Raw genomic sequence first — 12,897 nt, forward strand, 5'->3', positions numbered from 1 at the left:
CACTTAAGAAGCTAGAAGTAAGGAAACAGAAGAAATCAGTTGTGAATAATAGCCGTACTAGACAGTCAAAGGCTTTAGCAAAGGAAGAATATGCAAGGGCAAACAGGGAGGTTAAGAAAAGCATCAAAGCTGATAAGAGGAAGTACATAGATAAGATGGCAGATGAAGCAGAGGCTGCAGCAAACAATGGAAATATGAAACATCTTTATGACACTACAAGAAGGTTGGCAGGCAAATATAGTAAACCGGAACGACCAGTGAAAGACAAGACAGGGACAAAAATTTTGGACAAGGAACAGCAACTGGACAGATGGGCTGAACATTTTGAGGAGTTGCTCAACAGACCAACACCACCAAATCCACCAGACATTGAACCAGCAAAATCAGATCTCAACATCAACTGTGAAAGACCAAGTAAATTTGAAATCAGAAACGCAATCCTCTATCTGAAAAATGGTAAAGCAACAGGACCTGATGATATCCCTGCTGAAGCACTCAAGGCAGATATTGACACCACAACTGAGCTATTGTACACACTGTTTGGAAAAATCTGGGATGAAGACAAAGTTCCATCAGACTGGAAGGAAGGCTACCTCATCAAACTCCCAAAGAAAGGAGATCTCAGTAATTGCGCTAACTACAGAGGAATTACACTCCTGTCAGTGCCTGGAAAAGTTTTCAACAGAGTCATCCTCGAAAGAATTAAAAATGCAGTGGATCCACAACTTAGAGATCAACAAGCAGGTTTTCGCAAGAACCGATCTTGTATAGACCAGATTGCAACTCTTCGTATCATAATAGAGCAATCCTTAGAATGGAATTCATCAATATATGTAAACTTTGTTGATTACGAGAAAGCATTTGACAGTGTGAACAGAGAGACTCTTTGGCAACTTCTACGACACTATGGCATACCCACCAAACTAGTCAAACTAATAAAAAATAGCTATGATGGTATTCGCTGCAGGGTCTTACACGAAGGGCAGTTCACCAGACAATTTGAAGTGAAAACTGGTGTCAGGCAAGGATGTCTGTTTCTCCTTTCCTGTTTCTTCTAGTCATCGACTGGATAATGAAGACAACAACGAAACAGAAAAGAAATGGAGTTCAGTGGACATTGTGGGAACAACTAGAGGACCTGGATTTTGCTGATGACCTGGCATTACTGTCGCATACTAGACATCAGATGCAAGATAAGACCAACACACTTGCAGCCATCTCACATTCAACAGGACTCAATATACACAAAGGGAAAACAAAAAGTAATGAAAGTAAATGCAAGTAGTACTGAACCAGTTACATTGGAGGGTGCTGCTCTGGAAGAGGTAGAGTCATTTACATACCTTGGCAGCATCATTGATAAGAAAGGAGGCTCAGATGCCGATGTTAAGGCTAGGATTGGAAAGGCAAGAACATCATTCATGCAGCTTAAAAATATCTGGAACTCAAAACTATTGTCACAACGTACAAAACTCAGGCTTTTCAATGCAATAGTCAAATCAGTACTGTTGTATGGTGCGGAGACATGGAGAATGACGAAGAGCAATACACACAAAGTGCAGACATTTATAAATAGCTGTTTAAGACGAATTCTCAAGATACATTGGCCAGACAAGATCAGTAATTCTGACTTGTGGAAGAAATCCCATCAAGAACCAGTGAAAGAAGAAACAATAGGCAGAAGGAGATGGAGTTGGATAGGACATACGCTTAGGAAACCAAGAAGTAACACAACAAGACAGGCACTCACCTGGAACCCTCAGGGAAAGCGGAGTATAGGCCGACCAAGAAACAGTTGGCGAAGGGACTTACAGACTGACACTAAAAAGATGGGATACAGCTGGAGTGAGATTGAAGTCAAAGCCCAAGACAGGCAGATCTGGAGAACACTTGTTGGCGGCCTATACCCCGGGAAGGGGTGAAAGGCGATAAGTAAGTAAGTATATCCAGTATACTTGGAAACACATTGACCACTGCCATATGCCTGGAGTAAGCTCTGCCATCTGGAAGTAGTAAAACAGTAAAACAATTCTGTATAATTATAACACTTACTGCCAAAATTGTGGGCTGTCATTTTCTTCGGAAGGGGGGACTCAAATATATGGGGGTCAAAAATTGTAGCCTTTTTAGGGGGGTAAGGTGTATTGGTAGTGGTGGTCATAAAATTTTGTTGCCGAGATAGAGGGGGTCGCAATTGTATTGATGCCGACTTTTTGTAAATGTGGGGCCCCCATTTCCAAAGAAAATGACAGGCCCCTAAAAGATTGAATGGAAGTTTAAAATGTTCCTCAAATTTATTTAGCTGCCAAGGTCATACAAGTAGCCCACTGTATTCACCATAATTAGTTCCCTCCCCAATAACCACACCTAAAGAAACTTTTGAATGACAACCGTACAACTAAATTGATCAAATGTGTGAATAAAATCACCTTCTAAACAGTGGTGGCACTAGGGGGACATAGGGCACTTTCCCAAAATATATTTTTCTTGCCCCTCCTCCACTTTTAACTCCAATATTCCAAACATTTTCCACTTTTTGTGGTAATTTTGTGCAAACTTTGTTGATTTTGATTTAATAGTGATTTGATTTGGATGAATTGTATATTGTAGAGCAAATTGCCTAGTTTGAAATAGTTGAAGTGCAATTTTAACAACATTTTTATGTGATCGCCTGTCGTGATCAGCTGTGTTTACTTCTGAACATCCATTGCTTTACACTGTGTCATGCTTCATCATTTGATTGCCTTGAGTAACTTGCAATGGATCGCTATTATCACAATGGTAATTTTTTCCCAGGATTTCATTTGGCTGTTCCATCCCCAAGGTTCTAATTCTGTAAAGGTTCATCCCTCAGAGGGTCCCTCCTTTCCTCAAGCACTGTTGGAAAAGACCGAAAACTACTAACAATGCTAATTTTACATTCCCCCCCCATCAATTCATGAAAATGTTATTCTCTCAGTCGATGTTGTTCCATCCAGTGCTCTACCCCATTTCTCAGTCTGTCAACAGGGACACCTTGTGAAATCCCTATTGGTTTGTACAGGGCCTTTCAGTTCAATTTTCTCCATGTAAAAAGCTCCAATTTGCTCAAATTGTAAATATTAGGAATTTATTCCCTGATATTAGAAATCAAACTGTTTGAATTGTTTTACCAAGAGGTACTACATGTAGTTATTTTGTGACATGTTTTGTGATTCCCCCCATTGGGTACAACATAGTTATCCATGTCCAACTTAGTTTCGTCAGCACAGACTGTATTATCATACTGACATTTTTTTTATAGAATACCGATACTCTACTAGTCTTCACTAAATCACTAGTTGGACTATAAGCAGTCATGAAACACGTAGCGGAAGAGCATCGGACAAAGTGTCATAACAATGCAAAAACTGTCCCACAATGCATTGCAAACTTCCAATGCTGATTGGGCTTATTGTAAAATGTACACAATAAATTCCCACTGTAGCACGATAGACACCCATATGATAAAGGCCCGGATCAAGGCCTGACGGTGGGATATTTCTCACTTAGATCCATTCTTCCCATTGGTTGCTTAATTGGCGATATTTAGCTGTTCCATCTCACCCCTCGGACACGAAGGGACGATGACCTTAGTCTTTCAGCTTACATGAATGGGAATTAAACCAGATTTTCCCCTTGTTTTCCCGAATTTCTCCATTCAGTGATTTGCTCATCCGGACGATCGTAAAAAAATCTTAATTCAGATTTTGGTACCTTTGTTAATTGTCATAGATAAAAATGTAAACATAGCCTGCGAGTGGTTCAGCCGAAAGCCATGTATTTTAAGACAATATATATACATTTTACACGGATCTGTAATTCTAAATTATAGCGACATGTATTTGAATGGGGCTTCCACAGCCTTCCAGCAATGCCGTTTTCTTCATTTTTTGCCAAATTTGTCATTTCAAAAATACCACATGATAAGGGGGCTGGCATTTTCTTCGGAAGGGGGGGTCCCAAATATGTCGGTGACCAGAGTCAATTTTTTTATGACCCCCCTATCGCGGGCAAATTTTTTTTATGACCCCCCTATCGCGGGTCAACATTTTTTATGACCCCCACCTTCCAACTACACAGACTCAAGAAAAATTATTTGTCGCTGGAACTATGACACAGAAAAAGTGTGCGGAGCTCGTTCCGAAGAAAATGCCAGCCCCCTAATTTGAATGACTTATCCTTGACTTTTAAGCAATTTATAAATCATTTTCATTTTTGTAAACGCTCGGATCACTGAATGGGTCTTTAACAACATTTCCCTCTCCTGGTTCAAAAAAAAAAATTGTGTTCCCCCTCAAGATCCCCAAAATTTTTTGGGTACCTCGATCCTCAAAATGACCATCCCCCCTGTCGTAAATAACGATCGCTCCCTATAAGTAGGTATGAGAGGCAAACCTTAGTTAACACATTTGCTTGTCAGCCAAATTCGCCTAGACCAGGGCCCAAACACAATAGATATTTACTTAGAAATGTAAAAGAACAGCTAGGTCAAGGAAACCTACATAAATATGTTGTCTATACTTCACTTGACCCAAATGATTTTTATGGTGATGAGACACTCACACATGTAATTTTACAGGGATTTTGATAGCAGTTCCACATAGAAAAGCTGCTATCATCATGAGACTAAGATCTAGAAACACCACAGAAATGCTGTTTTGTTAGCTGAATCCCTGGCTGAATCTTTTTGATATGAAAGTCAATCTTTGACAATATGTAACTTTGCTACGGAAAGTGCACAGTTCGATTTAGAGGGGTTTTACATGCACAAATGCATGTAACTTTGGCTCTGTGCATGTAGAATTTTGCCTGTGCATGCAAAATTTTGTGTTATTTGGCCCATTTTGAGGGAAAAATCGGAGAACCCTGGGAAAGTGCTATGACAAAAAGGTTTCAGTTTTGGCTTTCTTTTCTCAATGGCTTTAATTTGATATATAAAATGATGCAGTTTGATGGCAAATTTTAATTCACCTTTCATACCTACTACATCATACATGTACATGTATGTATAATTAGCATATGCTATGATGCTATAAATACATGTACTATAAGTTATAGGTATGCTAGGTGAATTCAAATTTGCCATCAAACTGCATCATTTTATATATCAAATTAAAGCCCTTGAGTAAACAAAGCCAAAACTGAAACCCTTTTTTCATAGCACTTTCCGTAGCAAAATTACATCTTGTCAAAGATTGACTTTCATCAAAAAGATTCAGCTAGCAAAATTCCCCAAAACGGCATTTCGGGGGTGTTTCTAGATCTTAGTCATGGAAGTCTTATGCTGGTTTCATACTACCCTGCCGCTTGCCGCTGAGCGGCGTGGCGCATGCGCATTGCAGACAAACGGACACAATAAAGGCTTGTCATTGGTTGAAACGTCCTGCGGCAAGCGGCAGGAAAGTATGCTGGAGGCTTTAGTCTCATTTATAGCAGCTTTTTTTAATGGAACTGCTATCAAAATCCCTCTAAAATTCCATGTGCGATTGTCTTATCACCATAAGTATAGAAAACATATTTATGTAGGTTTCCCTCCTCGGCCAGTTGTTTTAAATTTCTATGTAAATTTGCATTGACATTTTCGGCGAATTTGGCTGACTAGCAATGTGTTAACTAAGGTTTGCCTGGGATCATACCTACTATATAAGCTTAACTGAAAACACGTCACACTTTGATATTTGTAGAAGTACTTACTTCAAAAGGATATAGGCCTAGCTGCTAAAGACGCCTCTTTCTTTCTCCGTGATCGAAAAGTAATATTGATGGATGAATTTCACTAGAATTTAGACAGAATAGCCGATGATGCTTTACGGGTATCAGTACCATGGAAAGATTCCAAAACTGATATTGTGTGGTGACTTCAATCTACCATCTATACATTGGCAAAACCACAGTATCAGTGAAAACCCACAATATGGTCGGCTTGTAAATGAATCTATGCTGGATTTGGTGGATAGCTTGCACCTTGAACAGAAAGTCCACAACCAACCAGGAAAGGAAACATTCTTGACCTAATTTTCACCAATGTGCCTGACAGTGTCCAGGGTGTAAATGTTGTGCCTGGCATGAGCGACCACGAGGCAGTGACTGCTAACTGTGAAACAAATGTCCAAACAAACAAGAAAAAGCCTAGAACTGTTCACATCTACAAAAAAGCAAACTTGAAGGGAATTGAGGAAGATCTGCAAGATTTTTCCAAAAATTTTCACTCTTCCACCGAGGAAAAGACCTGCTCTGATAATTGGGAGTGCTTCAAGGAGGCTCTGCAAGATGCTATGAACAAACATATACCTACTAAACGCCTCTCCGGAAGATGGAACTTGCCTTGGATGAATAATAACATCAAGCATCTTATGAAGAAAAGACGCCGGAGATATGACGCATGGAAAAAGTTTGGCGACAAAAATGACCTTGCTGATTATAAGAACTTAAAACAGGAAGTTGAGACTGCCTTGAAACATGCCCATGATGAATATATTGAAGGTGTCTTTGAAGAAGATACAGGTAATCCAGCCAAGAAATTATGGAGTTACGTGAAGTCCTTGAAAATTGACAAAATTGGAATTCCACCTCTGCTGTACAAAAACAGATTAGTGAGCCAACCTAAACAAAAGGCTGAGGCCCTATCTGAACAGTACCGTTCAGTTTTCACTTCTGAAAGCACATCCCATTTGCCAAGTAAGGGACCTAGTAAGCATGATACTATGCCAGACATTGAAATTACAACTAATGGGATTGAAAAACTGCTTACTGCGCTAAATCCGAAGAAGGCAGTAGGACCAGATCAGGTGTCTACGTGGATGCTAAAGACATTTGCTTCAACGTTGGCCCCCATACTTAAGAAATATTCACCCAGTCCTTAAGAACAGGTGATGTCCCAGCAGACTGGAAGTTAGCAAATATCTCTGCCATCTTCAAGAAGGGGGAGCGAAATGATCCTGCCAACTACCGTCCGGTGTCGCTCACCAGTGTGACCTGTAAGTTGATGGAGCATGTGCTTGCTAGCAGCATCAGAGGGTATTTAGATGACAACAACATTCTGAGTACCTCGCAACACGGGTTCAGGAAGAAACACAGCTGTGAGACTCAACTGCTTGGAACAGTAGAAGACCTCACACGAAGCCTGGACAATCGTGAGCAAATGGATTGCCTTATATTAGATTTCTCTAAGGCATTCGATGCTGTACCACACCAAAGATTGCTCTATAAACTTAACTGGTATGGCATTCGTGGTCAAACCCATACATGGATTAAGAACTGGTTAACATCAAGAAAACAAACTGTAGTGATTGAGGGCGAGAAATCAGAGGAAGTAGATGTCATCTCAGGTGTGCCACAGGGCACAGTTCTTGGCCCCTTGCTGTTTATTTTATTTGTTAACGACATCGGGGAAGAAACATCTTCTACCATCAGGTTATTTGCTGATGATGCCCTCATATATAGGCACATTTCATCCAAAGCCGATACAGACGCTCTTCAGAATGATCTACATAAACTTGTTGACTGGTCCACCAAATGGCAAATGCGATTCAACCCTGCCAAATGCTCCCTTCTTCGTGTTGCTAAAATAAAAAGATCATCAACTCAAGCTACACGATGTTGGGTACCGAGCTGAAATCAACAGACCACCATCCTTATTTTGGAGTGGAGTTGGCATCAAGTATGGACTGGAAGCATCACATTCAAAATGTATCCGGCAAAGCGCAGAGAACTCTAAACTTCCTGCAGAGAAATCTATACAAGTGCCCTCAGAAGGTCCGGACACAGGCATACACTTCTTTAATTCGCCCGACCCTCGAGTACGCTGCCACAATCTGGGACCCATACCATCAAAGGGACATCAACAGCTTAGAAAGAGTCCAGAGAAAGGCCGTCCGGTTCATCACAGGGAATTATCGCAGAAGATCGAGTGTCACTGCTTTGAGGGCCGACTTGGGTTTTCCAACACTACAGCAACGAAGGCTGGCATCAAGACTGACTCTGTTTTACAAGATTCATAACCAGGAAGTCTCTGTCCAAATACCATGTCACTACATACCACAAGATACACCCTCCATCAAAACCAGAAGGACGCATGAGGAGCAGTACAAGATCATCAGAGCAAGAACAGAAGTATACAAGAACAGCTACTTCCCAGCAACCATACCAGTATGGAACAAACTCCCTGCTTCTATAGTGAATTCAACATCAAGCCAAACGTTCAAAACCAAGATCCAGCAGCTGGTTTCCAGTGATCTATCTGAGCTGTACATGGGCTCAGTTGTTCCAGCAGCTGCGTCACTCAACTAGTCCTGCACCAAGTCTTCACTGTATATAATTTTGCACCCTTCGTCGCGAGTTTTGTGATTTTTATCATCGTCATCGGTGGTGGGAGTGATTTTGTGATTTTGTCTGTTCTGCACCGGATGTGAAGTTGCACCGCTGGGCGTGATACCATGTATGGTCTACCCAGAATTCACGTAGAAGTAGAAGAAGTACGTACAGCCACAGCACAGCTGAATTTTTGCTTATAGTCTCTACATCAGCGACAAGCAGAGGGAGCATGAGGGAGCGTAACCAAACTGGTTGCAGAGGAGTCTATGTATAGAAAGCCAATGCTGCCATAAATTTTGTTTTTAATTGAAAGAGATGAAATTCCCCTCAAATTCGCATTTCAAAAAGGAAATTTATAATTTTATCTGGCTGACCTGATAGTTTATGATCCACTTAAACAAAATAAGGCAATTTTTTTTTTTTTTTTTTAATTATTGGAGGGGTCTTGGACCTAGCCCATTCTACTTCCCTTAATCCATACATCATTCAATGTAATCCTATCATCGAGTTTCGCGCCGTCGGTGTAGCAGGGCTAAAACTAGGGTAGCTTCGGCGACGGCCAAATGTGGTAGGGTATAGTAAAGCTTAGCCATTTTTAGTTACCGGCAAAAATACCAAGATGAATATGTGACTCTCGCCACAACTGAGCCCGGATGTCGCCAGTGCCACTATTGAGATATGCTCCATCGAACTTAACAATAAACAATAGGAAAGAAAGGATTTATTGACTGTTTTATTGATTTTTCACTACTTAAATGTCAAGTACTATAGACATGATATACATCATTTTAAAGCTAATTTCAAGCAGAATATTTTGGTTGAATATCTCAAAAATGATGATTGGCGACATCCGGGCTCAGTTGTGGCGAGGAGTCACATATGTATAATTTTCCATTCATTAAAAAAGAAATCATGAATATTTATAAAATTTTGCCTTTCTGGGCACTTGAAAATCACGCTCTCTGCTTTGCACCGCCCTTGCCGTGGGTCGCCCAATGTAGCACACTGTATACATAATTGAATACACATACCGTACGGGTGCTGGCCTTGGGCATATAGCGAGTAACTGTGGCAACTTTCTGATGCACAAGGAGGATGCTGATGCATGGCTAGGCATGGATAAACACACTCATCATGCTCATAACAATATTGCTAACAATAGCTTGAAGGACATAGCTAAGTGAATAACCAGTGTTAGTAAAAACATGCAATGTATCCTGTGGTATAAGTTTCTATTCTTCTAAGTTACATGTACAGATGACTTCCAGTTTAGCTCAAATGAAAGGAAGGAAGTGAAAGGAACAGTTACGTAATCAGTCAATAGTGCGGACACTCTGTACTTGCAAACCACCAACATTCTTGATCTTTTGCGTTGGAAAATAAACTACGTGAATAGAGTGCCCTCTCAAGGATGTCTTCTCTCTGCTCTATACAACACTCTGTGACAACACCAACAACCAGTACAGTAGTATAATACATAGCATTACTCCACCATAAATGAATTTCTACTATACCTTCAGACCTTTATGATATACACTTCTGTCGTTAGTTTGAAACACATCTATTTCAATATGAAGTTGGTTATTGTGTCTGTTTTCATGGCATCGTTGGTGATTTTCAGCAAGCAACAAGGCACTCCAAGTGAGTATGTTAACGGTGTTGTAAAGTCTGCACAAAAAGAAACTCAGCTGTTATAAACACGCTTATAGCTTCAGAACTAATAATTGTTTCCACAATATTTCAACATAAAAAGAAGGATGAATTATTTACGCTTATTTTGATACCAAATTTGTCAAATGTCGTTCAATATTAACAACACAGTAGTGGTTTTGAAGAAAAATATCCTAATTTAAAAGTTGCAGTTTACATTGATCAATGGTTATTATACCAGCACGGTAGCGCGTAAAGCCCGCCATTATCTTCACGCTTATTTCAAATCAATACAAATAGCTGCAACTTTTAAATTCGGGTATTTTTCTTTCAAAACACTGCTGTATTATTAATATTGAACAAAATTGAACAAATTGGGTATCAAAATGCGCGTAAATAAATCATCCTTCTTTTTATGTTAAAATATTGAGAAAGCAATTATTAGTTCTGAAGCTATAAGCGTGTTTATAACAGCGGAGTTTCTTTTTGTGCAGACTTTATATTACTGTCTGTTCAATTAATAGCTTAGATTCTTGTATTTTTAAGATATTTCAATTCAATTCAATTCAATTCAAGAATTTGAAATAATTAAGATATTTGAAATAATAACAAATTGTGGTCAAAGTCATCAAAGAAAGGTGTTAGCACAGTCTTATACCCAATGAGATTTATACTTTTCAAATTCTAAAATTTAATTTAAAACCCCATTTCTTTTCAAATTTGCCTCATTACTTCGCGACCTTTTCGTAAATCAAGTGGGACGGTCCATTCTCAACTTAAGGCACAGACCCTATCGAATCTGTCTAGACTCGCTTGCCAGTCCTATATACGCCGTACCTATGTATATTAAGTACCCAATCCAATTCCCGTTCAAACTCGTGGGAAACTGAAAGTGCATAATCCCCACTAAATCTGTCCAGATCAACAGATCAATCTGTCCTGCCATTTTCAATTGTTATACCGTTCCGGTTATTGGATGAGGTCTGTTATGATAAGTGATGATGGTAGACCTACACCGGCTTTAGTTGCACGAAATTAGGTGAAGCTCCGTGAGTTAATATTTTCTTATACAAAAGTTCTTTTGTTTCCAAATGTCTTTCTCATAGTAAACAAAATAACAAATTGAAAATAAATGCGTAGGCATAGGCCCACACCTTATAAATAAATAAATAAATAAATAAATAAATAAATAAATAAATAAATAAATAAATAAATAAATAAATAAATAAATAAATAAATAAATAAATAAATAAATAAATAAATATATAAATAAATAAATGTGCCAAACAAGGTACGTTACATGAGCACGTATACTTCCACATTCTAACTTAAAATTTCTAAAAAGTTAGAAATTTTCGAACAAATGGTACCCGACGTTATTCGGCTTTTTATAAAGATATCGCGGGAAAACACCAAAATTGAAAAGAAATGGGGTTTCAAATTGAGCTTTGGAATTTGAAAAGTATAAATCACGTTGGGTCTAAGGCAGTGCTAACACTTTTCTTTGATGACTTTGACCAAATTTTTTTAATTTTTCAAATACCTTAAAAATACAAGAATCTAAGCTAATTGAACAGATAGTAAGTAGTGACACTGGTTGCATAGGGGGAGGTACTCGATTTTGGATGTGGCGGGGATGTACTATATCATGTCTGGACACATCACATTTCATGGACACAGGCTTATATTCACATAGCCATGTTAACATGTCCCTGTACAGACACCCCCCCCCACACACACACACCACCAATGACATAAATTTGTATTAAAAAAACAACTGTATTTTATCCGAGGTAATTGCATGCCCCATTCCTCCCATACGGTACCCTATAACCCTAAACCCTAGACCTGGGCACTAACACTAACCGTAATTCTAGCCCTAATCCTAACCATAGCATACCCTTAACATGCAAACCCTAATCCTAAAACAAATCCTAACCTTAGACCAAACCCTAATCATAGAGCCTAAGGGGTGCTCCTATGTATGGACAATGGTTTGGACATTTAAACTCATATTTGCCACGCAATGTGAATTTACTTTCAAGTTTTAAAACAAAATGGACTTAATTTATTCCAAAATGAAAGTACACCGTGTTTGTGGAAAAATCGTGTTTTTATGATTTTACCAATTGGCTCTATATTTGAGTCATTATCAATCTTCTTAAAAAATATATCCATTGTATAAGTATGGAAAATGCAGAACACGGTCATGTCAGAAATAAATGTTTTGTTCTGGGACTGATTATTCGGACTATGGGAAATGGTGTTTCAGAAGCAAAAGGTAAAATTTCAACTCAATATACACCTGTGTCAATACTTGGTTTGAGGTACTCTCAAAGAGTGTAACACGTTTTACCGAAGGACAATGTTGTTATTATTATATATTTACTGAATAACCTTGCTTCACTTCACTTCACAAAGTGTAACGCGTCTTATTATTAATGCGTGCCACCAATGAAATGTGTGTTACCATGCCCTGCATACGCGTACAATGGCAATTGTAGACTGGGAACACAGACCTTTTCTAGTGAAAGGAGGTGAGCATAACACTGCAGTTATTTCAAGTTTAAAGGACAGTCCTCGTCAAAGTTACTTTTATACCCACTATGCCTCAGGGCTCATTATCATCACATCTTCCGCAAAAATATAGTTTTGTCAATCTGGTCAGATTATCATCACATCTTCCCCAAAAATATAGTTTTGTCAATTTGGTCAGATAGGCCACAGATCCTGGAAATAGGCCCAGCACGCACACGAAAAACAAATTTATTGCAGTCACTATTCCACATCTACGACCCAAGCACAATCTTAAAATAAAGTAAATTAACCCGGGGAGGGGGTGGGGGCCACTGGTCATTAACAAGGGGGTATCATGAGTGACAATGGAGTTTCAAAAAGCACCCTAAACAAGTA

The sequence above is a fragment of the Amphiura filiformis genome, chromosome 14 (assembly GCF_039555335.1).
Source record: "Amphiura filiformis chromosome 14, Afil_fr2py, whole genome shotgun sequence".
Lineage (NCBI taxonomy): Eukaryota > Metazoa > Echinodermata > Ophiuroidea > Amphilepidida > Amphiuridae > Amphiura > Amphiura filiformis.